This window comes from Salvia miltiorrhiza, chromosome 7 (assembly GCF_028751815.1).
Source record: "Salvia miltiorrhiza cultivar Shanhuang (shh) chromosome 7, IMPLAD_Smil_shh, whole genome shotgun sequence".
NCBI lineage: Eukaryota > Viridiplantae > Streptophyta > Magnoliopsida > Lamiales > Lamiaceae > Salvia > Salvia miltiorrhiza.
In genome coordinates, this window is record NC_080393.1 from 52385771 (window position 1) to 52410842 (window position 25072).

The 25072-nt window shown below is 34.3% G+C and overlaps 2 long non-coding RNA genes across 5 annotated transcripts; one reads left to right on the forward strand and one right to left on the reverse strand.

Moving 5' to 3' along the window:
- The first annotated feature begins 18168 nt into the window (after window positions 1-18168).
- On the forward strand, window positions 18169-22236 carry LOC130994764 (uncharacterized). Of its 4 annotated transcripts, none has more exons than XR_009091918.1 (4): window positions 18169-18317; window positions 20250-20556; window positions 20889-20988; window positions 21989-22236. It is a non-coding gene; the product is annotated as an uncharacterized LOC130994764 (long non-coding RNA). The 4 variants fall into 4 exon arrangements; XR_009091919.1 differs by having other exon boundaries at window positions 18235-18317; window positions 20242-20556; XR_009091917.1 differs by lacking the exon at window positions 18169-18317 and having other exon boundaries at window positions 20122-20556; window positions 21995-22236.
- On the reverse strand, window positions 18482-19344 carry LOC130994765 (uncharacterized). The gene is made up of 2 exons (XR_009091920.1): window positions 18796-19344; window positions 18482-18687 (listed from the first exon to the last, which is right to left on the reverse strand). It is a non-coding gene; the product is annotated as an uncharacterized LOC130994765 (long non-coding RNA).
- Window positions 22237-25072: the final 2836 nt, after the last annotated feature.

Here is a 25072-nt window from a genome sequence, read left to right on the forward strand (position 1 = left end):
TTTAATCTGATGAGTATCTGCTTGTCCTTGGGTCACAGAAAATCTACCAATAGCTAGTATATCGCAATGATTCAAATCACAAATGGCAATTAGGCAAAGTGTTTCAATAATTTGCCAAATAATTGAAAATGAATAACCATAGGGTAGAAATGAATTGACTGAAAGGTCGAAACGAAATGACCTAATAGTCTGAACCCGTTTGGCTTTTCAGATGAAGGTTTAAAATATATAGGTTTAAAGACCCATATATGACGACTACTGAGATTTTGGCCATGTGGACTGGCCAGGTCCGACATAACTACTTCTCTGTCACTCGGAAATACTTTTCGAACTTGGAAACTCTTATTCCTTGGCTGCAAAAGGTATATTTGGTCTAAAATCACTACTTTCTTCTTAATATCTTGAACATGTCCTTGAGAATATTCTAGAGCTTCTCAAACTTGGAGTCTGGCTCCTAGTTTAATGCAATCCTTAAACATCTTCTATAGGTGAAATAAGGTAGGCTCGACCTTACTCAACAATGTTCCTCTATATGATCTTACTGTAGTACTTCTAGTACTTAGTGTTCCTTCACATAGCTCTTGAAATGCAACCATATAATTTGAAGCACTCTTCCGTGTTATTGCAAAAGACCTTCTGAATCATCACGCATTCAATAAGGAAATAGCTTTTGCTCATCTGAGTACCTTTATAGGGTATGTGTCCCCATGTGTAATTCTAAGTCATGGAATGACCTTAGTCAATGCTTGCATTCTGGCTACTAAACTGAATGTTTGGTCTAAAATGTTCTAACTGGGGAATGTCTCTGATCGACTAAGGTATGCATACTTAACCTGCTTAGTCTCTCATCATAATCTCAATCTCTTAACTTTAACATCGAACCATTGTCGATATTTCTAGCTCTTGTTAAACTCCAAACCATCTTCAGGAACTCCTCCCGTCTTACGCACTTGTATAGATTTTTCTAGTCAATCATAATGGTTGGTAACTTCTAGTTACCCATGGCACCTATCCTCCTTTCGATTTGTAGCAGGTGATCGTAATCAATAGGGATTCTAAATCATGCTCACGTGTAATATAATAGGTAATTGTAATCATAAAGGTTCTGAATATCTGAAACTGTAAGCTGGCAGTTCTAATCGCGATGCTATAACATCATACACAAAGTGTTATAACTGCATATGAGTCCGACGCTGAAGTTCAAACATAAATCATGAAGGTTCTCTTCATGCCATAACTGGTGATAATCGAGAGTTAGTAATGAGTCTTAGCTCATTATGCGATAGCTAGCTGATTACATAAGTCACACTCGTCGCTACGAGCAATGACTCACGTGATCTATCATCAAATAAGGCAATAGTCGATTCGGTGTTCTGTGACTCGTGAACAACCTGAATGAAGAACTATGCCTGCTTCAGTGATTCGTGCGTGGCACTCCGCTTGCACTGCTTTCATGGGATTCTCTTTTTCTTTCTTAGCTCTTCACCATGGCTATAGTGAAATATAACTGAGTTTCTAGCTTCTATTGTTCTTCTCGTAACAGTGATCATGCATTCTTAACGCATCTAAGTTCATTGAGATATCTAATCAATCAATAAAGCATAAAACTTGAATGTAAGCATCAGTACATTCATATAAAACGTGAACTTCTCAATGTTTTAAAATCATTACCACCTTCTTTCTTGCTGAGCATGACGATGTGATGAAGTGATGAGCTTTGGCTGACTGACTCATATATACTAGTGATCATACTAGAAAAATGGGCTAACTCTAGGGTTCAGAGCAAATGAACTGCTCTGATACCACTCTGTCACGACCGGACATAATTAAGGATAATTAAGCCGGGGAAACCGTGACTAATGGAGGGAGATTAGAAGCGGGTAGAAAGGGGAATAATCAAACAAGAAAGGATCGCAGTATCATTGTTAACAACAGGGATATTTATAATATAACGGAGTTTTAGTCGTATAGACTCAAATAACTAGTAAGTTCGGATAACTCCGACTTATCCAAAATAACATAAAACTTCTGAGTACGCAGCGGAATAAGGTTCTGATTACATGTATGAAGACATGTAACCCTAGAGTTCATTAATACATAATAAGACAAGAGAGTCCCGCTCGTCACTTCATCACCATCGGCAGCTGCTCAACCTGCACATTTAGAAATATATGCAGGGCTGAGTACAAAAGTACTCAGTGGGCACATATGCCTACTATGAAATATAACATGCTTCGTAAAGTTGTAAATTGTCATGCCATCATAAACAGTACAGCAAGGGAGTTTTTCGCTAAAAAGGCCCAAGCTTACTAAATTCATTTGTGATTCTTAAAGTTCGTCTGCAGACTAAGTTCTCTTGTAATCTATCATATCTGGAACTGTGTGCCGGAGAGGTGGCCACCTCTCACGGACACTTGACCGGCCAACCCGCTAGATGACTCACGGTCACTGGTGTACACTAGCCCTGGCAGGATAGCTATCAACTGCTCAGGACCCGAATTCGATTTCATAATAACTGGCAAAGCCACATCAGATAGATATCATACCAAACATTGAAACATTTATGGCAAGACAACAGTTGAAATAATTTTCAGTTCAAAGATTTTGCAATGAAATAACTGTTCAAACATAACATTAAACTCATTTGATATATATGAAAGTAACCCACCTGATAGCAAAGCTTTGCTACAGATTAATGACTCCTTGACGAGCTCTTATTCTTGCGCTCGACCTTTAATCCGAGAAAATAACGTAAGACTTTAAATCGAGGGAAAATTCTCAATTATTGAGAATACAGAATTAATGATGCATGATTCTTATGCATGAATTATTATTCTGAAATAATAATTAGGGAATTTCTATTGTTAATCCAGGCTATCGGATTTAAACAAAAGCTAAGTCTCGTCTCATGAAGCCGGATAATTAACAAAAATTAATCCGTTCTCTTAGGGTGTTCTAATCCGTCAATTAAATAAACCCCGCTCCTCGTAATCAATAGAAAATAAATAAATACTTCAACTTATTCGCTTTATAACCTCATAATTAATCGGGCTTAATAAATAGGATCAAGTAATGTTATAAGATTAAATGAATAAAAAGGCTCAACATAAGGCAGCCTAATAATTAATTAAGTAGGAGTGGGCTTGAATAATTAACATGAGAGGCCCAATTGAAATAATTCATCGGCTCAAGTAATTAAATAAATCTTGGTCCAATAAATAAATAATTTGATTAGCTGGGCTCAATTAAATAAATCAAACGAGGCCCAACGAAATAATATAACAAAGGCCCAATGAATTAAACTAAAGCCCAATTTGAATAAATAACAAAGGCCCAATAAATTAAAATAAAGCCCAATTAAAATAAAATGCAGTTGGGCTTTCATTAGTAAACTCGGCCCAAAGAGAAACAATAAAGGCCCACATGAAAATAAATACAACAAGGCCCAAAGAAAATAAATAAGAGGTAAAATTTTCGGCCCAATTATTAAAATAAATAGAGCCCAAAAATTTGGCCCAGTTCAATTAAATAGAAGCCCAAATTAAAAGAAGAGCCCATCTCATTAACACTCGGTTCTCTCTCTCCCCAAAACCAATCTCGCCTTTCTCTTTATTCCAACACAGTCGAGCTCTCTCCCTCTTTCTCAAGGTCGACGCTCCCTTCCTCAAAATGGCGCTCGATCGGCCCTCCTTCTCCGGTCGGCGTCGACTACCGACGTGCCTAGGTCCGGTGCCTCCCTTTCCTTTTTGGTTCACCGAGTACAACCCTCAAACAGACCTCTCTCACTCTCTCGATTTCTGGAATTGCGGAACATGAAGGCGAGCTTCTTCGCCTGAATCCGTTGTCGTCGTCTCTGTAATTCCGGCGAGCGGCGGTCGAACCTCTTCCCTCACGTCCATCTCTGCCTTCTTCGCTCTTCCTCTCTCAAGATCTGTTCGTCTCTCTCTCTCTCTCGAAGTCACCGCCGTCCGAGCTCGCCGGAGTGAGCGGCGACAACCACTGCTCCTTGGTTCTCTCTTCTTTCTCGTTGAAACAGGCCCGACATCTCTCCCTCCGCCGACCAGCCCCCGCGTCCAGCCGCCGTCCACCCACTGCTCTCTCTGAATCAAGAACCACTCAGCCCCTTCGCCGCTGCTACTGGAAGGCCGGCTTCGCCGTGCCACTGCACTCCAGAATCGGCGAGATTCGCCGCGCTGCTACTTCAGAATCGGCAAGGACCATCGCTGAGGTCGGGAGTCTTCTACCTTTCACCGCTCGACGCCGCCGACGTCGCCGCTGCTGAGGTAACGCCGCCGCTTGGGAGCACCGGCAGCCGCTGCTGTTAACAGCAAGAGTCCGGCAGCCGCCTCTTCCGGAGCCGCCGTCGCCGTGAGTCGCAGAGCTCCGACAGTCCAATACCACTAAATCTAAAGCTAAGTTCTCTAGTCTCGTTTGTTTTCATTTACGCGATTGGTGTCGAGGAGTATGCATATTGATTCAGTTGAGTGAGAAAAGTCAGTGCTAACATCTAACAGTGTGAGGATGTCATAGCTAAAATTGTCCGATCACGAGCTAGGGTGTTTGTACTATAAAGAATGCAGTTTTGCTAAGTCTAAATGTGGCGCACTTGTTCTACGTTTTCACGATTTATAAAGTATGAATCAAACTATTTCTGTTGAATGCCATAAATCATGTACGCATATGTGATTTGCTATGTCCCTCTGTAATATACTTCATCCTATATTTCTGAACTTCTAGTACATGAAGCATGAGTTGAAATGTATGTGAAGATAGTGAATCGAGATAACATAAAATACCTTGAGGTATTGGTGTTGGTTGGCTGCTGTGGGTGGATTAAGTGGAAGGATTCTGAAATAAATCATACTTGTTCATTTCAATAAATGCAGGTTGAAATTGGAAGGAGATGATGAATCAATACTAATCTTTACCTTAATGTTTCTGGCAGAGAGTGAATGAGTGTTTCCTCTCACTTTTCGTTTGTGGTGTTTTGGATGAACTGAAATGAATAAATTTTTTTTATGTCTCTTTGATAATTGCAGGTGGAACAAGATGGTGGAGGTGATGGAATTATTGGCGTTGTAATGGTGGCAAAGTGAAGTGGAGTTGGTGGTTTAAAGAAGTGGGGGACAAAGGGTGGTGGGAAGAAAAAGAAAGAAAAAAAAATGTAGAGGAGGATTATTGATGTATTATCTATGTCTCGGTGATTCTGTAACTGTAATAAAATACTGGCTTCGATTCTGTTTGATACTGTATTTTTACATAAATATCGATTTCGACATGTGATATCTCTCTAAAATCGATAAGTTATAAAATGAATCTAAATTAAATCCGTAGATTTAATTCGTTTGTTGTTCTAATATTCAAATTAAATCCGCAGATTTAATTAACTCACGAGTCGGAAATAATCCACGACTTAAGTGAAAAAAAATCTAGTTCCATCTCGTTTAAAATAAATAATGTGACTTTGCTAAGTCAGTTTTAACTCTGAAATAATATCATTGACTGCTTTAACAATATAAATTCAGAATCATAAGCTGAATTCATATAAGGATAATATCCGTTTTCATTCACTGATGAACAAAAATAAACACTCATTACTGAATTTAAAATATATAAAAGAGCGGGTCACTACAATAACTGAGATACATGTATGAAGACATGTATCCTTTCTGAGCCTACTTTAAGTTCAACAAAAACTCCACTCAGCAACAACACTTCATCGCCCATCACAGCTCAACCTGCACAAACATAAACATCGAAGGGCTAAGTACAAGAGTACTTAGTGGGCAGTTGCCAAGCATATAACATAACATCATTAACAATTTCACAATATCGCATAAGAGGCATGAGTTTCTTTCATATCATTTGCTCATTAAACATTTCCAAATTCATAAATAGCATAAGGGCATTGTTCATCATCAATCTTCATTAACAAACATCGTGTCGTGGAGAAGGCCTTCCCCAACGAACACGGACATCGCACCGTGAGAGGGAGCCTCCCTCAGCGGTCACGGCATCGTACTATTGAGGGAGGCCTCCCCCAATAGACGCTGTAACACTGGCATACTGGCATCGCGCCGCGAGAGAGGCCTCTCTCAGCGGACACGGGCATCGCGCCGTGAGGAAGGCCCTCCTCAGCGGACACGGCATCGTACTGTTGAGGGAGGCCTCCCCCAACAGACGCAAGCATCAAACATAAGCATAAACTTATCAGCGTAAGGCATTCAAGCGTAAATAAGCGTAATCAAGCGTAAATTACATAGGGCGTAAATAGTATAAACAACATAGCGTAAATCATTTAACGTGCAACATAATAAAGCTTAACTCATATAAGCGTAATAAAACATACCACACTTGAAGATCCAATTTGCATTTTAAAGCATAACACTTGCATAGCATTTTATTTACGCGTAAGAAATTGCCCACCTGAATAGCAGACTCACGGTTTAGCTCTAACTCTGGTGCTTGACCTTTAATCCGAGAAAATAAAATAAGATTCTAATTCTCGAAAAATCTCAATAAATGAGGATGCGTGAAATGATTATGCATGACTCATATTCCTTTAATTAAAATGAGATGCTAATCCTATTTAAGGAATTAAAGCTCGTCTTATGAGGTCGGATTATTAATCTTTAATAATCTACTCATCTTAAAATAATCTAATTCACTTACTAATTAATAATTAGTAAGTCTTAAAATTTTCTCTAATTAAACTTAATAGAATAATTATGAAGGCCTAAATAAAATAATCAAGGCCCAATAGGAATCTAATTTGAGCCCAAATGAATAAATTCAAAGCCCAATGCATAAATAACATTAAGCCCAACATCAATTAAATTCTAAAGCCCAACAGATTAAATGAACTAGGCCCAATTGAGAAAGCCCAAAAATTCGGTCCAAACCCGACCCAAAATTTCGGCCCAAACCCGGCCCAAAATCCTAAACTCCCTTTTTGCCCTTTTCTATTAGAATCATACACGCACACACACTTACACATTTAATTATTAAATTTTTGTCTATCTTTATTAAAGTTCTCGATTCCCTCTATCTATATCTTTATCAAATCTTTGTCTATATCTTTGTCTCTCTTTATTCATTCTCTTTTTTTTTTAATCATCAAACCGATTCTCTCTCTTCAAAAACAAGAAAAGAATGCTGCAACATCTCTCACTCTCATCTCACTCTCTCTTTCAAGCACCGCTCAAGACCTCTCTCTCTCTCTCTCGCTCGATTTTTCTCCCCCCTTCCATCTCTGACTCCGGCGAAGTCCAACATCGCCGCCGCCGCTTGAGTCGACGGGAGCCGCTGGAGTCCGCCGCCGACTGTAACTGGATTCCGGCGAGTTCGCTGCCGTCTGCTGCTGTTTTCTGGTCTGGGTCGCGACCAGCGGCGCTTGGCCTTTGGCCGCGCCGTCCCGCTCAGCCGCCTCCGCCTGAGTCAGCCGTCGCCTCGTTCTGTAAATCCGGTGACTGTAGACATCGTTCGAGCCACACCGTTGCTGCGTTCTCGGGCTCCGATGAGGCCGTAGGAGGTTGCCGTTTCCAGCGTTTCTCCGGGTTTTGAAGCCGAAGAGAGCTCCATCGTTGCTGTCATATCTTCGAAGTCGAGCGCGTTTTGTTGAGGTTGGGCGGATGAAGGTAAGTTGCCGTTGCTTAGTTTGGAGTCCGGCGAGCGGTCGCCGCCTCCCTCCACGATGCCGCTGCTGTTATTTCTCAGATTCTGCCGAGGTAGCAAGAGCGTCATCGTCGTCGTCTCGGTTCGACCGAACAGGGCCGTGTCCCTTCTTCCTAAAAACTAAGTTCGAAACTTGTCTACTTGAAGTTTTAGTTCTCTATATTGTTTATGCAAGGCTAGTGGCGTGTTCTTTTGGTTCTCATGTTATTTAGTATCTCTTGATGCATTTGCCTTGTTTAAGGATTCTAGTCTGATGATTCTATAGCAGAAATATGTCATTAATTAATATCTCAGTACTTCTTGTACTAAACATAGATTTTGTTGAGATGTGAATGCTAAGCATGAAAATGGAGAAAGTAAACTGGGATAATAATTACCTTGAATGAAGCTTGGTTGATGTTCCGTATGAATGGTGATTTTGCTTCGTTTAAAATCCTTTGCAGCTGCTAAGGATTTTAGGTAAGTGAGGATGCCTTTTATAGGGGGTAAATACTGAAGCTGATAGTGTGAAAATATGGTGAATAGTGCGGCTAAATTGAGGCGTGGTTGAAGAATTTAATTGAATGAGATTTTCTGCTGACAATTGAGATTTGTCTGTTGAATATTTTCTTTGACTATGTAGGAGTGAAATAAAAACTAAGCACGGGTGAGAATAGAGTGGCTGAGGGAGCATAGCGTGCTAAATTTAATACACGAAAAAAAATATCTAAATAAATAACGTAGATTTAATTCTTCACAAGCCGGAATAAATTTACGACTCAAAAATAATAATAAAAATAGAAAAATAATTCTATTGTGATTAATAAATAACATGACTTAGCTAAGTCAGTTATGAATCTGAAATGAATAATTATTGGTTTACTCAATAATTCTCATCGCGGTTTTACTAACGCGAAGCTAACTGGCTCAGTGAAAAAAATAATAACCCTGCTTCAATTAGAATATAATCCAGTGTCATATGCTGAATTTAAATCATAAATAATTACTGGGCTTGATTTACTGAAAGATTAAATAATAATTATCGTATTACTGGATTTAAATATAATAAAAGAGCGGGCTACTACACAAGCTGCCGCCGATTCTCCCTCGGCTCTCTCTCAAAATCGACACCCACAACTCACTTCGTCCGAGTCGCCTTCCTCCTTGGAAACGGCGAGATCGCCGCTCCCTCCCTCTCTACTATGCTCTTCCTCCGTCCGTGGCCGGACGACAGCGGCAGAGCCGCCGCGCCGTAGTCTCCCTCTCGGAAAACTCAACCACCGCCCCAACCCATCTCTCTCTCTCTCCGTGACAGTGGCGAACCACCTGCACCACCACCGGACGGATAGCAGCGATGAGCCGCCGCCGCCTCCCTCGACTCAACTCAACCCAACAGCAAACACACAAACACGACAAGCAAAAACAAAGCTCAAGACTCCTTCTTTCTTCTCTTCTTTTAAAAACAACAGTCATGTTCTGAATGTAAATATATACACAATATATATGCATATATCTTGATGAGATGATGGATGTGCGTTTGTGCTTTTCTGCTTGGTTAAGAATTTATGAATTTGACATGAACTGGATGAGTTAGAAATATAAACCTTTCACTGGATTTGTTGCTGTGTGGTGTAGATGAAATAAAAACGTGTGAGTTTTCTTGAGTGGTTCTGGTATCTTGGGCAGATTCTGGAATTGCTGCACTTGAATTATGCTTATGATAGAGTGAGGAAAATGAGTGAAAGGAAAATGGTGAAGTAAATATCTTGCCAATGTGTATGGCTTCGCAGGGAAGGGAAAAAGTTGATGGTAAGGCTATGATGGTAAGAGTTGTAGGGTGGCTGGTAGGAGAGTAGGGTATGGGTGTTGATTGGACAAATAAAATCCCTCAGGATAAAATTGTCGAAACTGTAATAATTCTTCAGGGTTTGCTAATTAAAAGCTCGTGAAAATGCTTGAATGCTAAATTAAATAAATATGCAATGCATATAAATTTAATAACTAAATTTACAAATGCTTTTGTAAATCACTTTTGTTGGAATTAAAATAAATTCATTTTCTTTTATCCGGCGTGAATCATCTTACTTTCTAAGTTCAAAATTAATCTAAACTTAGCTCGGGGAAACGGGGTATTACACTGTTTTAGCCCTTGATTTTTTCTCTATATATTATATCCGAAAATTGTTTTCTGTTTCCTTTTTTTTCGGCTTTGTTGTTTCCTTTTTTTCGTATATTTTTGTTTTCTATTTCCTTTTGTTTTCGGCTTCGTTGTTTCCTTTTTTTCCGTATATTTTTGTTTGCTTTTTTCTTCCATTTTGTTTCCTTACTTTTCGTGTGATTTTATCCTAAAATAATCCTAGATTTATCTCCACATTTTATGTTAATTTGATCCTAAAATAATCCTAGATTTATCTCCACATTTTATGTTAATTTGATTTGTTTCCACTAATTTAGGGATTCTCCTAAAATAATCCTAGTTTTGTTTTCATTTATATTTGTTTTTCGAATATAAAAAAAACGAAATAACAAGAAAAAGGGTTTTTCGAATATTTTAAAAAAAATCGAAGATGATTCTAAACAATAAAAACCGAAATAACAAGAAAAAGGTGCTTGGGTGATTTGAACCTGAGACCTACAATATGTGAGTGATATTTTACCATCTTGTCCGACAGTGGCAACTACATTAGTCAACCGTTAGAAATAATAATAAATTGAATCAAACGAAGGGACATTGTTCGAAAAAATAAATAACATATACTTGGATTAAATGTATTATAATAATACAGTAAACGTGATATAATAATACGAAATAAAGTTTAATGTATTAATTGAAATAAATTAGTGAACTTGAAAAAAAGAAATTGTGAATGAGTGAATTACATTAGTTTCATTTTTTGAAAATAAAGTGATTCATATGATGAGAAATAGATCGAAACAATAAATAACATATACTTTATTAAATGTGATATAATAATTAGAAAATGAACTACCACAGTGTGAGTCTAGGAAAATTTTAAAAAATGAATCAAACAATTGGATTTTGCTTGTAAAAGTATGTAACATATACTTTGTTTGAATATATTATAATAAAGTATTGTAATTGATATGATAATAACTAAATGAACCACCATCATGTTATTAACGAAGTCGAAATAATTATACTCAATGAAATAAAGTTAATTAATTATTTGAAATTAATTATTGAACTTGGAAATAAAGTTGGGCACACGGAGGGAAAGCAGGGTCCGAGTCATGAGAATGATTCATCGTTTCATGATAGCTATTCATCGTTTGATGACGACTCAGATGATGGCGATGCTTGCTCGCATGTCATCGAATTCCATACATGTGGTGTGGGTACTCCAAGGACAACCCCATCAATATTGATTGATGGGTTTTATCGACTAAGTAGTAAATATGTTTTTAAACTTACTAACTTCAATTAATTAATAATGAAAAAAAACAAATTTACAATGTTTTTAAGATTTATCTTTGAACTAGATTTATAAGGTTTATATAGTTTTCCGCGGAACCTCTCTACGTATTTTTTTTTTTCCATTCTTTCGAAATCACTAATTCTTTAAACTTTATTTCATTGCGTATACTTTATTTTTTAGAGGATTCGCCATTTGTGGTTGGAAATTAACTTAAGCTTAAATGTCTTGCTTAATCGGAAAAAAAAAAATCACCTAAACGTCTTGCTTAACAAAAAAAAAATCGTCATTTGTTGGGTCGTAGGGGATTTGAACCCGCGACCTCCATTACATGTTAATGATACTTTGCCACCTTACCCAATGGTGGCAACCGCAACAAATTATGGTCGGAAATTACTTTATGTGTTGTGTCTATGTAAATTTAGAAGTAATTATAGCCTAAGGGCATGTTTGATAGTTTAGGAGGAATAAGCAAAGATTACTCCCTCCGTCCACGAAACAAGTTCACACTTGGTGCTCGGCACGGAAACTAAGAAAGCTGAAAAATGTAGTGTAAAGGTGGTGTAAAAGACTAAAAGGCTAGTGTTAATTTATTTTGATTACTTTTAATAATTTTTTCATTAGCTTAAAGACATTTAACAACAACAACAACAACAACAACAACAACAACAACAATAATAATAATAATAATAATAATAATAATAATAATAATAATAATAATTGTAACACCCCAAATATTTACATTTATTATATAAGTTTAATTATTAATACTCCCTCCGTCCGCCAAAAGTATTCCACTTTGGCCGGGCACGAAGTTTAATAAAATGTGTGATGATGTTGATGTAGTGGAGAAAGGGCCCCATCACTTTATGAGATGTGTGGTTGAGATTGAATTTGAGGTGGGTTTTTTGTAAATAAAGAGTGTTTGTAAGGATAAAATATAAAGGTGGATGGTGGGACCATGGCTTAAAAAGGAAAGTGGAATACTTTTTGCGGACGCCAAATATAGTAATTGTGGAATACTTTTGGCGGACGGAGGGAGTATTTTTCTTGTACAAATTATTATTTTTAGATAATTACATGATACATATAGATATGCACCATTATTATTATTATTATTATTATTATTATTATTATTATTATTATTATTATTATTATTATTATTATTATTATTATTATTTGGTGAAATATAAACGAACAAATATAGATTTAATCGGTGGTTTGTTGTCGAATCGTGAATTATACCTAGTATCTGACCGGAAAAGTGAAGGAAAGTAATTGAATATCCGAGTGCACGAGAGAAAGCTTCTGTAGTATTGGAAGTAAAGATAGCGTAAATTACAGAATAAGCGTGCATGGGTATTTATAGATTTACATGTTAGGGGTAAAAGAGTAATTTCATAGCTAAGGCATGCTCCCCGCGTGGTCGAGGGCATGATGGTAAATTTGCCCCTAAGCGGGCGATTCCTCTGCTCTGGCACATGGGCGAACCCTCCTTCCGCTCTCTAATGACTCCTCTGGCGAGAGTCATTTTTCTGGCGTGGACCATTCTTCTGGCCCGATCGACTTCTCTGACGAAGGTCATTTCCCTGACGGCATTCGTTCCTCTGATAAAGGCCTCTCCTCTGTTCTGCACATATTACTCCTCATCATCATCATCATTATTATTATTAATTCGATTCCTATTAGAACTAGAACTCTTTTATCATTTTTTATTCCTAATCTTATTAGGAGATATACGTAGAATACAATTTTTATAATTTTTCAAACTCTTTAAAGACTAGTATAATTAGAGGCACAATTCGTACCCTAAATTACTCACATACGCAGACTTCGAGGGAAGCAGTAAATAAGGTATTTTTTTCCGTCAACTAATTTTTTTCGTAGCTTCAAGTAGTTGATATTTTTTTTACGGATTAATTCTTTGGAGATTGATTTTGCTTGGTAGTGGGTAAGAGGCTATAACAATCGATTAACTTTTCCTAATTATTAAGAATTCAATTGATTTTTAACTTTGCAAAGTGCACTGTTTCGTTTTTCTTTCTAATGGTATAGATATTATTATATGTAGACAAAAGAGGATACGACATATGCTTATGAGATAGTATTTTGTTTTATAAATTTTAGAATCCCAATATGTGGTTTTGCAGAAGCCGAAAATAATTGATTTTATGGGGTTTATTTCTTTTGAGGAGTCACAAAAGCTTTACTTATATTTTTTTTAAAACTTCTGTAATTATTAAAAAAAAAAAAAAAAAAAAAAAAAAAAAACTTAGTCACCTTATTCATAAGGGATCAGTATTTTCGAAAAAAGTATATAAGTCTTGCTTAGTGTATTGATTTAGGTATGATTAAATTAGTTAAACAAAACATTTATAAGTGTGGTTAGTTCTATTTGTTCATAATGAAGATCTGATGCTTCTTATTTTTTTTAAGGGTTATTATATATAAGTATATATACATGTGCATATATTTATATACATATATATTATAGAATTTTTAGATTAAGTTAAATGATTATATTATGTCATTAGGTGCGGTGCGATTAAGATCTTCATTTCAGATTTGATTTATTAGCTTCACTATTAAGGTGAGGGATTTTACGCTTATAATTCATATGGTTATATATGTTTTTATTATCGCATTTGATTATTTGTTTACGTGCATCTATTGATCTATGATGTTATATGCGATCATGGAACCTAAGCCATTGATCTATGATGTTATGTGCGATCATGGGACCTAAGCCATTGATCTATGATGTCATGTGCGATCATGAGACCTAAGCCATTGATCTATGATTTTATGTGCGATCATGGGACCTAAGCCATTGATCTATGTTGATAAGTTGATCATGGGACCTAAGCCATTGATCTATGTATGTGTTTGGTCATGGGACTTAAGCCATCGACTCAAACTATGATTATGTTTCGTCAAGGGGCTTACGTCTCCACCCCTTGGCGCAAGTTTGCAAGTACTACATGTTATCAATATCATAACGTGATTTAATTATATATGTGACGTTTATGGATATTTGTTTGGTTTCTCACTGAGTATATTTTTCAATATGCTCACCCCTTATCCTTTCAGTTTTGCAGTATCAGAGTCGAAGTGGCCATTGACGTGGAGAATGACTAGGGATAAGGATTTTTCACATTGAACATTTTAGTTTAACTTGTTAAGTTTTAGTTTATTGTTTTTTTTTACTATTATTTTAAATTTTGATAGTCAAGGAATTTTATTTTAACTATTAATTCTTAAAGTTTTTAGTTTGAAAAGTTTATAAAAAATGGGGTGTTACAATAATAATAATAATAACAATAATAATAATAATAATAATAATAATAATAATAATAACAATAATAAACAATAATAATAACAATAATAATAATAGCAATAATAACAACAACAACAACAACAACAACAACAAGAATAATAATAATAATAATAATAATAATAATAATAATAATAATAATAATAATAATAACAATAATAATAATAATAATAATAATAATAATAATAATAACAACAACAACAACAACAATAACAACAACAACAACAACAATATTAATAATATTATTATTATTAAATTGAGATTTTATTAAAAAAGAAAAAAGAAAGGAACCTAAAAAAAACCCTTGAGAGCACAGAACAACAACAACAACAACAACAACAACAACAACAACAATAATAATAATAATAATAATAATAATAATAATATCAACAACAACAACAATAACAACAACAATAATAATAACAATAATAATAATAATAATAATAATAATAATAATAATAATAATAATAACAACAACAACAACAATAATAACAACAACAACAAAAATAATAATAATAATAATAATAATAATAACAAAAATAATAATAACAAAAATAATAATAATAATAATAATAATAATAATAATCATGATAATAATAATAATAATAATAATAATAATAATAATAATAATAATAATAATAATAATAATAATAATAATAATAAAATTTTGCTTGTAAAAGTATGTAACATATACTTTGTTTGAATATATTATAATAAAGTATTGTAATTGATATGATAATAACTAAATGAACCACCATCATGTCATTAACGAAGTCGAAATAATTATACTCAATGAAATAAAGTTAATTAATTATTTGAAATTAATTATTGAACTTGGAAATAAAGTTGGGCACACGGAGGGAAAGCAGGGTCCGAGTCATGAGTGTGATTCATCGTTTCATGATAGCTATTCATCGTTTGATGACGACTCAGATGATGGCGGTGCTTGCTCGCATGCCACCGAATTCCATACATGTGGTGTGGGTACTCCAAGGACAACCCCGTCAATATTGATTGATGGGTTTTATCGACTAAGTAGTAAATATGTTTTTAAACTTACTAACTTCAATTAATTAATAATTAAAAAAAACAAATTTACAATGTTTTTAAGATTTATCTTTGAACTAGATTTATAAGGTTTATATAGTTTTCCGCGCAACCTCCCTACGTATTTTTTTTTTCCATTCTTTCGAAATCACTAATTCTTTAAACTTTATTTCATTGCGTATATTTTATTTTTTAGAGGATTCGCCATTTGTGGTTGGAAATTAACTTAAGCTTAAATGTCTTGCTTAATCGAAAAAAAATATTCACCTATATGTCTTGCTTAACCAAAAAAAAAGAAAGAAAAAATTCGTCATTTGTTGGGTTGTAGGGGATTTGAAACCGCGACCTCCATTACATGTTAATGATACTTTGCCACCTTACCCGGTGGTGGCAGCCGCAACAAATTATGGTCGGAAATTACTTTATGTGTTGTGTCTGTGTAAATTTAGAAGTAATTATAGCCTAAGGGCATGTTTGATAATTTAGGAGGAATAAGCAAAGATATACTCCCTCCGTCCATGAAACAAGTTCACATTTGGTGCTCGGCACGGAAACTAAGAAAACTGAAAAATGTGGTGTAAAGGTGGTGTAAAAGACTAAAAGGGTAGTGTTAATGTATTTTGATTACTTTTAATAATTTTTTCATTAGCTTAAAGACATTTAACAACAATAATAATAATAACAACAATAATAATACTCCCTCCGTCCACTAATTGTTGGCCTAGGAGGCAAAACACGGGTTTTAAGAAAAAAAAAGTGTATTTTTATTAGTTGAGTGGAGAAAGGGACCCACAATTTATTAAAGTCAATGCAATTAGGCCACAATTTATTAAAGGGACCCACAATTTTGATTAAAATATGAATATAAACTTTAGATAGGACATAAATTGGTGGACGGACCAAAAAGGCAAGTAGGCCAACAATTAATGGACGGAAGGAGTAATAACAACAATAACAATAATAATAATAATAATAATAATAATAATAATAATAATAATAATAATAATAATAATAATAATAATAATAATAATAATAATAACAAAAAAAATAATAAGAATAATAACAACAACAACAACAATAATAATAATAATAATAACAACAACAACAACAACAACAACAACAACAACAATAATAATAATAATAATAATAATAATAATAATAATAATAATAATAATAATAACAATAACAATAATAATAATAATAACAACAATAACAATAATAATAACAATAATAATAATAATAATAATAACAAAAATAATAATAATAATAATAATAATAATAATAATAATTACAATAATAATAATAATAATAATAATAACAATAATAATAACAATAAGAATAATAATAATAATAATAATAATAATAATAATAATAATAAGGATAATAATAATAATAACAAAAATAATAATAACAATAATAATAATAACAATAATATTAATAATAATAATAATAATAATAATAATAATAATAATAATAATAATACTCACTCCGTCCACGATTTAATGCCCCACTTTGGTGTGGGCACGGAGCCTAATAAAACTGAAAAAAATGTGATGTGGATGAAATATAAGGGTAATTGGCTAAAGTGATAAAGATAGTTGACTAAAGTGATAAAGGTGTTGTGAGTGAGTCCACTAATGATAAAGTGTAGTAAATATGGAATATAAAAATGATAAATGTGTTTTAAGGTGGGTCCATTAGTGGCAAATGGTAGTAAATATAGGAAAAGAGGAAGAGTAAAAGGGTACAAAAAGCAGAATAATGCATTAAATTGTGGATAGAATTTTAAAGGCAAGTAGGGCATTAAATTGTGAACGGAAGGAGTAATAATAATAATAATAATAATAATAATAATAATAATAATAATAATAATAATAATAATAATAATAATAATAATAATAATAAAACTAATAATAATAATAATAATATTAATAATAATAATAATAATAATAATAATAATAATAATAATAATAATAATAATAATAATAATAATAATAATAATAATAATAATAAGAGTGAATTTTTAAAATGGTCACTTTCATATTATAAAATTAAAAATTGTCCACTAAGATAAAAATATTAAAAAATAGCCAGTGTTACCAAAATACCCTTCACATTAAAAATTAAAAAAAAATGTCAATTTTACATCACCCCTTTAAAAAATCCCGCAATTCACAACCAGTGTGAATTCACAACCAAAAATTTTTAATTGTGAATTCACATTGGTTGTGAATTAATTCACAACCAATCGAATTCACAATCAAAATTTAATTCACAACCAGATTAACCCTAAACCCTGTGACCTCTTGGAGAACAGGCAACCACCCCAACCACTAGGTCATCCCAAGGGGACAATGACCCGACTTTTAAATAAGGATTAAATGCTGATATACGTGTTGATTTATTTTTATTTTCAATTGATGATGCACTCAAAATATATTTTGAGTTCATTAGTTTATTAATGAGGATTTAATATTGAAGTGTTAAATATAAATTTTTATTAATTATTAAAGTTGATTCATGTGGTTAGTTAATTTATTAAATTGACAAGGACCAAATAAATTTTATGCTTCAATGATAATTAAGCTTATATATCTTAATGTATTTAAATTCCACGGTTCTCATTCATCCAAGTCACCCCATTCTTCTTTTATATCCTACACCATTCAAATAGATATTTTGATGATTAAGTGCTAATCATGCTTAAGAATTCCACGGTCCTTATTCATCCAAGCCACCCCATTCTTCTTTTATATCCTACACCATTTTTCACCCAAATCCCACCTCTCACATTCATCAACCATCTCTATCGCAGCCAAGAAACGACATCACATCCTTCATCATTCAAGGTTTCTATTCTAATTGATATGTTATGATATCCTTCAATTTGTATATATCAACTCCAGAACACCAACAGAGAATCACCAATACACATGCACATGATTATTTGATATTTCACTATGTGCTTACAAGATATGACATATGAACTGAAATATTAAAACTGAGTGTTTAATTTGCAAGGAAAGAAATTCAGATTTCATTAAGAAATTACAGTTTGAGAATGATATGTGCTAACAAAAACCCTATGCTATTTTGTGAACTGAATATGAGGCTTGAACCCCTGTTTTGTGTGTGAGTCGAGAGAGGGAGAGGGCAGCCTTGGTGACTCGTCGTCGCCGGCGGTCGACGGACGGCGACGGAGCCGCGGTGGCTTCCGATCTGCCAAAGAGGGGAAAGGAGACAAGTATTTCAGTTTTTAATTTAGAAAAGGGAAAAGATGAGGGAAGGAAAAAAAGAAGAAAAAGAGAATAGGGAATTAGGGCTTACCTTTAATTCGACGGACGACGGAGGCGGCGGCCCCCTGGCCGTCTGTCCACCGGCGAAGGGGAGGACGACGCGGCAGCGCGGCTTACGCCGTGTCTGCGTGCGCGTGTGTGTGAGTCGGTGAGAAAGAGAGAAGGTGAGAACGAGGGAGATGGCGAGATGAGCGACGGCGCCGTGGTCTTCAGGCCGCGGCGGATCTGCCGCGAGAATGAGGGAGCAGGCGGCGGCCCGGCGATGGCGGCGCACCGCGGTGGTGGTGTCTGCTGCGCCTGGGTCCAGCGGCCGAGAGAGCGAGAGAGATAGAGGGGAAGAGAGGGGGAAAGAGTTCAGGGAGAGAGGGGAGGGGCCAACGCGGGCCTCCGTCCGGCGGGCACCGCCGTCGGGGCGGCGGCGGCAGAGCACCGATATAGAGAGAGAGGGTGCGTCTGATGCGTGTGTGTGAGTGTGTGAAGTTGTGGCTGAGTGTGTGTGTTTAAATGTGTTTTAGTGTGTGTTTATTTAGGGTTAGCATGAGAAGTGGCTTGGACCTCAATTTTGTTTTGGGCTGAGATTTAATTGTTGATTGGGCTCGGCCCTTTACAAATAAAATGTGATGGACCTATTAATTTAATTGTTTGGGCCTTATTCAAAGAAAAATATGATGGACTTAGTTTACCTAATTAATTTGGGTTTATATCCATTTAAATTATTTAAGCTCTTAATTATTAATTTAAATTGAGCTTGATTAATTCAATTATATATTAACCTTTAAATTAATTAAATAAATAGAGTCTTTTATTTGATTATTTATAAATGAATTTTTAAAATAAAATATTTTGAGTTAAACTCTTATTAATATGGATTATTTGAAAGGATTAAATTGTTTTAAGTATGAGAAAGCATGATCTATGATGATATAATTTGTCTATGTGATATTATAGGATTTGTTTTTAAATGACGGAATATTTGACTTGATGGCGTGAGTAGAACGAGTTATGATTGATGCGCATGTTGATGTTCTAATAAATAGTTTCGAACCTAAATGTTAGTTATGTGATAAATGTTTTGAGTTTAAGGTTCTGAACGAGACAAGATTAATATGGATGCTAGAACCCTAAAATCTTTAAAGGAGATAGTTTAGTTTAGAGACCTATCTTCCTTTCTTTCACGACTTCTTCTCGAACACTACAACAAAAACTCTAATAGAAACCGCTAAATAGAAACCGGTTTTTGCTAAAAACCGGTTTCGTAGCTCCAAAAACCGGTTTCTTAAATATAACCGGTTTCTATTTCAAAAAAATGCGCTGATAGAAACCGGTTTTTTACTACCGGTTTCTATCATGTGGTGTTATAGATATATTATAAAATCGGTATTCGTTTAAATATTTTAAACCGGTCTGAAACCGGTTTTAAAACATAGAGTACTAAAAAAAATTGAAAAAATGAAAGAGGTGAAATAATTACGTATAGTGTAACAGTGCCCTAATTCTCCTCCCTCGCTGCACACAACTTCCGCCACCATTCTCCCCGCGCCACCCAGCCGATGTTACACCTTCCGGCGGCGGCGCCTCCATCCCGTCATCATTCTCTCGCTGATTTCTCATTATCGACATCTCTCCGCACTCGCTGATTCCTCAGATTTCGTAGGAATTTGAAGTCCCAATCGCTGAAGTCAGTTCCACAGATGAAGTTTCCATCGCTGATTCCTCATTATCGCCGAAGTCTCCATCTCTGAAGTCTCTATCACAGAAAAGTGCGCCTCCATTGCCAAAGTCAGTTCCATAGGTATTTATTTGTACTTCTTTCTCTCAATGTTGCCTTTGATTTTCTTTCTTTAGTGAATGTATTTTTCAATTTTTACTTGTCAAGTTTCAATGTATTGCCATTCTCTAATTTCGATTGAAGTCTTAATTAGAATGTAGTATTGTTAGGGCTGCAATTTGTTCTTTTTCTTTCTGCACCAAAATTGGGGAGTAGGCTTTCATGTTTATTTTTTCTGTTCTTTTTTGTTATAATGAAAAGATCCTCTTTTTGTTCTTCTTTCTGCACCAAAACTTTCGAGTAGGCAATTTGTGAGGAAAGTTTTGAAACAGATATCCTTGTTCTCTATGAAACAGATCACCGCTGCTCTTGCTCTGCTGTGTTTCGTCGCTGCTCTAGGCTTTGTAGCTGCTCTCTGCGTCTTTCTCTGGTCCGTCGTGCTTCGCCGCCTCTAAGGTTAGTTTTGCTACTCTTGAAGGGGCTGCCCTTTCTATCTAAGTGAGTGAATATCATGTTGCTGCTATTTTTCTTTGCTATTGCTGCTATGTGTGTTGTGTGCAGTGTGTAGATGTATGCCATTTTGTAAATGTTAAAGGGTGATTCTCGCTAACTATGAGGACCCATACATATATTATATAGTTCAAAGCTAGGTATGAGATTTGTAAATGTACACCAGTACAGAAATTATGTAATTCTTTAACATACAAATTATGCAGTGTGGACCCAAATTTGAACCACTTTCAGCGACAATTCATTTACATAATTATATATTACTGGTTATTATATATAGTTTTAGCTTGCAACCAGTGCTGACTTATTAGGCAAATAAATCTTAAACTAGTGGCCTTTATATATAAGTTGTTTAGTTTATCTTATTTTAATCTAGCACTATGTTCTTAATTAGTACTAATCAATTTGATGCAGTACAGAAACTAGCTAACTCCTTTGAATGTATGGTTCAAATGAAATGAAAAGCCTAGTGTTATAGCCGACCCTTATCAATCTAAAACAAAAAATATTCCTCATGCAGTGTGTAGAAATTATGTTAAAGGGTGATATTTAGGACTGGTGATCTTGTACTCTCCAGAAGAGAATTGAGATGGTACATTTTTTTTTGTACTCTCCAGAAGTTGGCCAAAAATTAAAATAAGTGGTGATTTCTTACAAACTGAATAAGCTATATGCTGTACAAACTGGTCCATAAATGTGTTCATCATTTCATTCTGCATTTTTTCAAGTATAAAAAACTTAGCAAAGGAATCTAGCAGAGATGTGCTAGTGCTGCTCCTATCTAACACAACAATATACTGTTACATATAAAAATGTTCAAAGGTAGTTTAAAATCCTCTTAAAGTGAGTTATGAATATTTCGCTGAAAATTAAAATTAAATCAAGTAATGCTATATCTTATTATTATTATTAAAAGTTCAAACTTATCGATTCTTCGTCAATAAAGCTCCAGGCGGGAAGTGATAGCTAAAGATGGAAGTAACTCTACGCCCGTTGTGGGAACGAATAAGGTGGGCTTTCTTAAAACACGTATATAGAGATGCCCTGCATACAGGCCTCTTATACGAAATGAAATGAATGACATGATATGACTGTATTATTTCAAATGGTGAATGGTTCTTATGAAATGAAATGTTTATGGAAATGATTAAATGATGAATGGTTTTTATGAAAGGAAAGGAAATATTTATGAAATGATTGTCTGCTAAAAATGTTTATGTTTTATGTATGTATCCTATCTGTGTTGGTTCGCCAACTATAAAGGAAATCGAATTCGGACCCTACGCTAGACGAAGGTTTGCTAGTAAGGGTTAATGTGTACACTCATGGAGACTGTGTGTCGCTTGCGACCGGTCTTGGCGTCCGTGGAAGGAGGCCTCCTTCCCGGCGCGTGAAAGAAACAGATATGGATCATATAGACTGAAAATGGGATGGCCATCCAACTTTATGAAACGAAAGAAAATGTTTAGTAAGCATGGGTCCTTCAAGTAAAACCCTGTGTGTTACTTGGCAGTACAATAAATGATATAAAATGTTATGTTTCCGGCATATGTTCACTGAGTATTTTTACTCAACCCTGCATGTTGTTTGAATATATTATAATAAAGTATTGTAATTGATATGATAATAACTAAATGAACCACCATCATGTCATTAACGAAGTCGAAATAATTATACTCAATGAAATAAAGTTAATTAATTATTTGAAATTAATTATTGAATTTGAAAATAAAGTTGGGCACACGGAGGGAAAGCAGGGTCCGAGTCATGAGAATGATTCATCGTTTCATGATAGCTATTCATCGTTTGATGACGACTCAGATGATGGCGGTGCTTGCTCGCATGTCATCGAATTCCATACATGTGGTGTGGGTACTCCAAGGACAACCCCATCAATATTGATTGATGGGTTTTATCGACTAAGTAGTAAATATGTTTTTAAACTTACTAACTTCAATTAATTAATAATGAAAAAAAACAAATTTTCAATGTTTTTAAGATTTATCTTTGAACTAGATTTATAAGGTTTATATAGTTTTCCGCGCAACCTCCCTACGTATTTTTTTTTCCATTCTTTCGAAATCACTAATTCTTTAAACTTTATTTCATTGCGTATACTTTATTTTTTAGAGGATTCGCCATTTGTGGTTGGGAATTAACTTAAGCTTAAATGTCTTGCTTAATCGGAAAAAAAAAATGAAAAAATTCGTCATTTGTTGGGTCGTAGAGGATTTGAACCCACGACCTCCATTACATGTTAATGATACTTTGCCACCTTACCAGATAGTGGCAGCGGCAACAAATTATGGTCGGAAATTACTTTGTGTTGTGTTTGTGTAAATTTAGAAGTAATTATAGCCTAAGGGCATGTTTGATAGTTTAGGAGGAATAAGCAAAGATATGCTCCCTCCGTCCACGAAACAAGTTCACACTTGGTGCTCGGCACGGAAACTAAGAAAGCTGAAAAACGTGGTGTAAAGGTGGTGTAAAAGACTAAAAGGGCAGTGTTAATGTGTTTTGGTTACTTTTAATAATTTTTTCATTAGCTTAAAGGCATTTAACAACAATAATAATAATAACAACAATAACAATAACAACAAAAATAATAATAAAAATAATAACAAAAATAATAATAACAATAAGAATAATAAGAACAATAAGAACAATAATAATAATAATAATAATAATAATAATAATAATAATAATAATAATAATAATAATAATAATAATAAAGAAGAAGAAGAACCATATCACGGTTCACCGCCTCATAAATGGCATCAACACCATGCAACCAACATCCCTCTTGCCGAGCAGGATTTGCTATAATATCTGCAGCTGCATTTCCCTCCCTGTAAATATGCGAGACACGGAACGACATCTCTTGCAGGCGAGTTCGATCCATAAATTATAATTAGTCCTTATTTTATTATTATTTTTAATCATAATAGTTTTAATTAATATTAAATTATAAGTTAAAATATTGCAATTTTTTAAAAAATTAATAGAGGTTTATATGTCCCATAAAAAAATAGAGGTCATATGTAAAGAGAAAAATGGGAGAGTTTGAAACAGTATTGAAATATAGCTGAGTGGTGTCTATTTATAGAAAATGAAAAAATACAAATTTTGATAATTTTAACTTTTTTTTAATAATTTAAATAAATAAATATGGTAATATTATAGATATTTATAGATGCAGGTATCTTTCTCATTCGTAGAATATAGACAAGGGAGAGAGACTACCTTGCTCTCATTTTTCTTTTGGTCGATCGCTAGCTTCAGTGGCGGAGGCACGTGGGGACTAGGGGGACTGGAGCCCCCCCTCCCAAAAGAACAAGTTTTTTTAAAAGTACATATATATCTATTACTATAAAAGAACTTTGTCTTATAAAAGTTGACTTACTTGTTATATCTCCTCATATATATTTAATTTAATGTTAATTGTGTTATTTAAAATTATATAATTTATGAAAATATTATTTGTTATTATTACTATTATGATTTTTTTTTAATAATAAATGCCTAAAATATACGAAATGCCTTAAAAAATCGTAGTGTATTGAAATTATATAATTTATGAAAAAAATTTATTCGTTATTATTATTATTATTATGTTTGTCTTTTAATAACAAAAGGCCTAAAATATACAAAATGTCCAAAAAAAAATCTCGTACAAATTTTTAGTCTCTCCTCAACTAAATTTCTAGTTCCGTCACTGACTAACTTGTTTCACTCTTTTTATTTCTTATTTATTTTGTCACAAAATCTCTTGTACATCCGGGTGTACTGTACAGTCGGGTCGTACCCGACCTGGATCTGACCCAACTGAACTATCATACGTGAATGTCAAGTGTTAGTGTCGTTTCGATATTGTATTAGTGTCATTTACATGTAGTGTTAGTGTCATTTCAATATAGTGTTAGTGTTATTTTACACGTATTGTTAGTGTCATTTTCAAAATAGTGTTAGTGTTATTTATAAAACAGTGTCATTTGTAAAACAAAATGGTGTTAGTGTCATTTCAAAATCA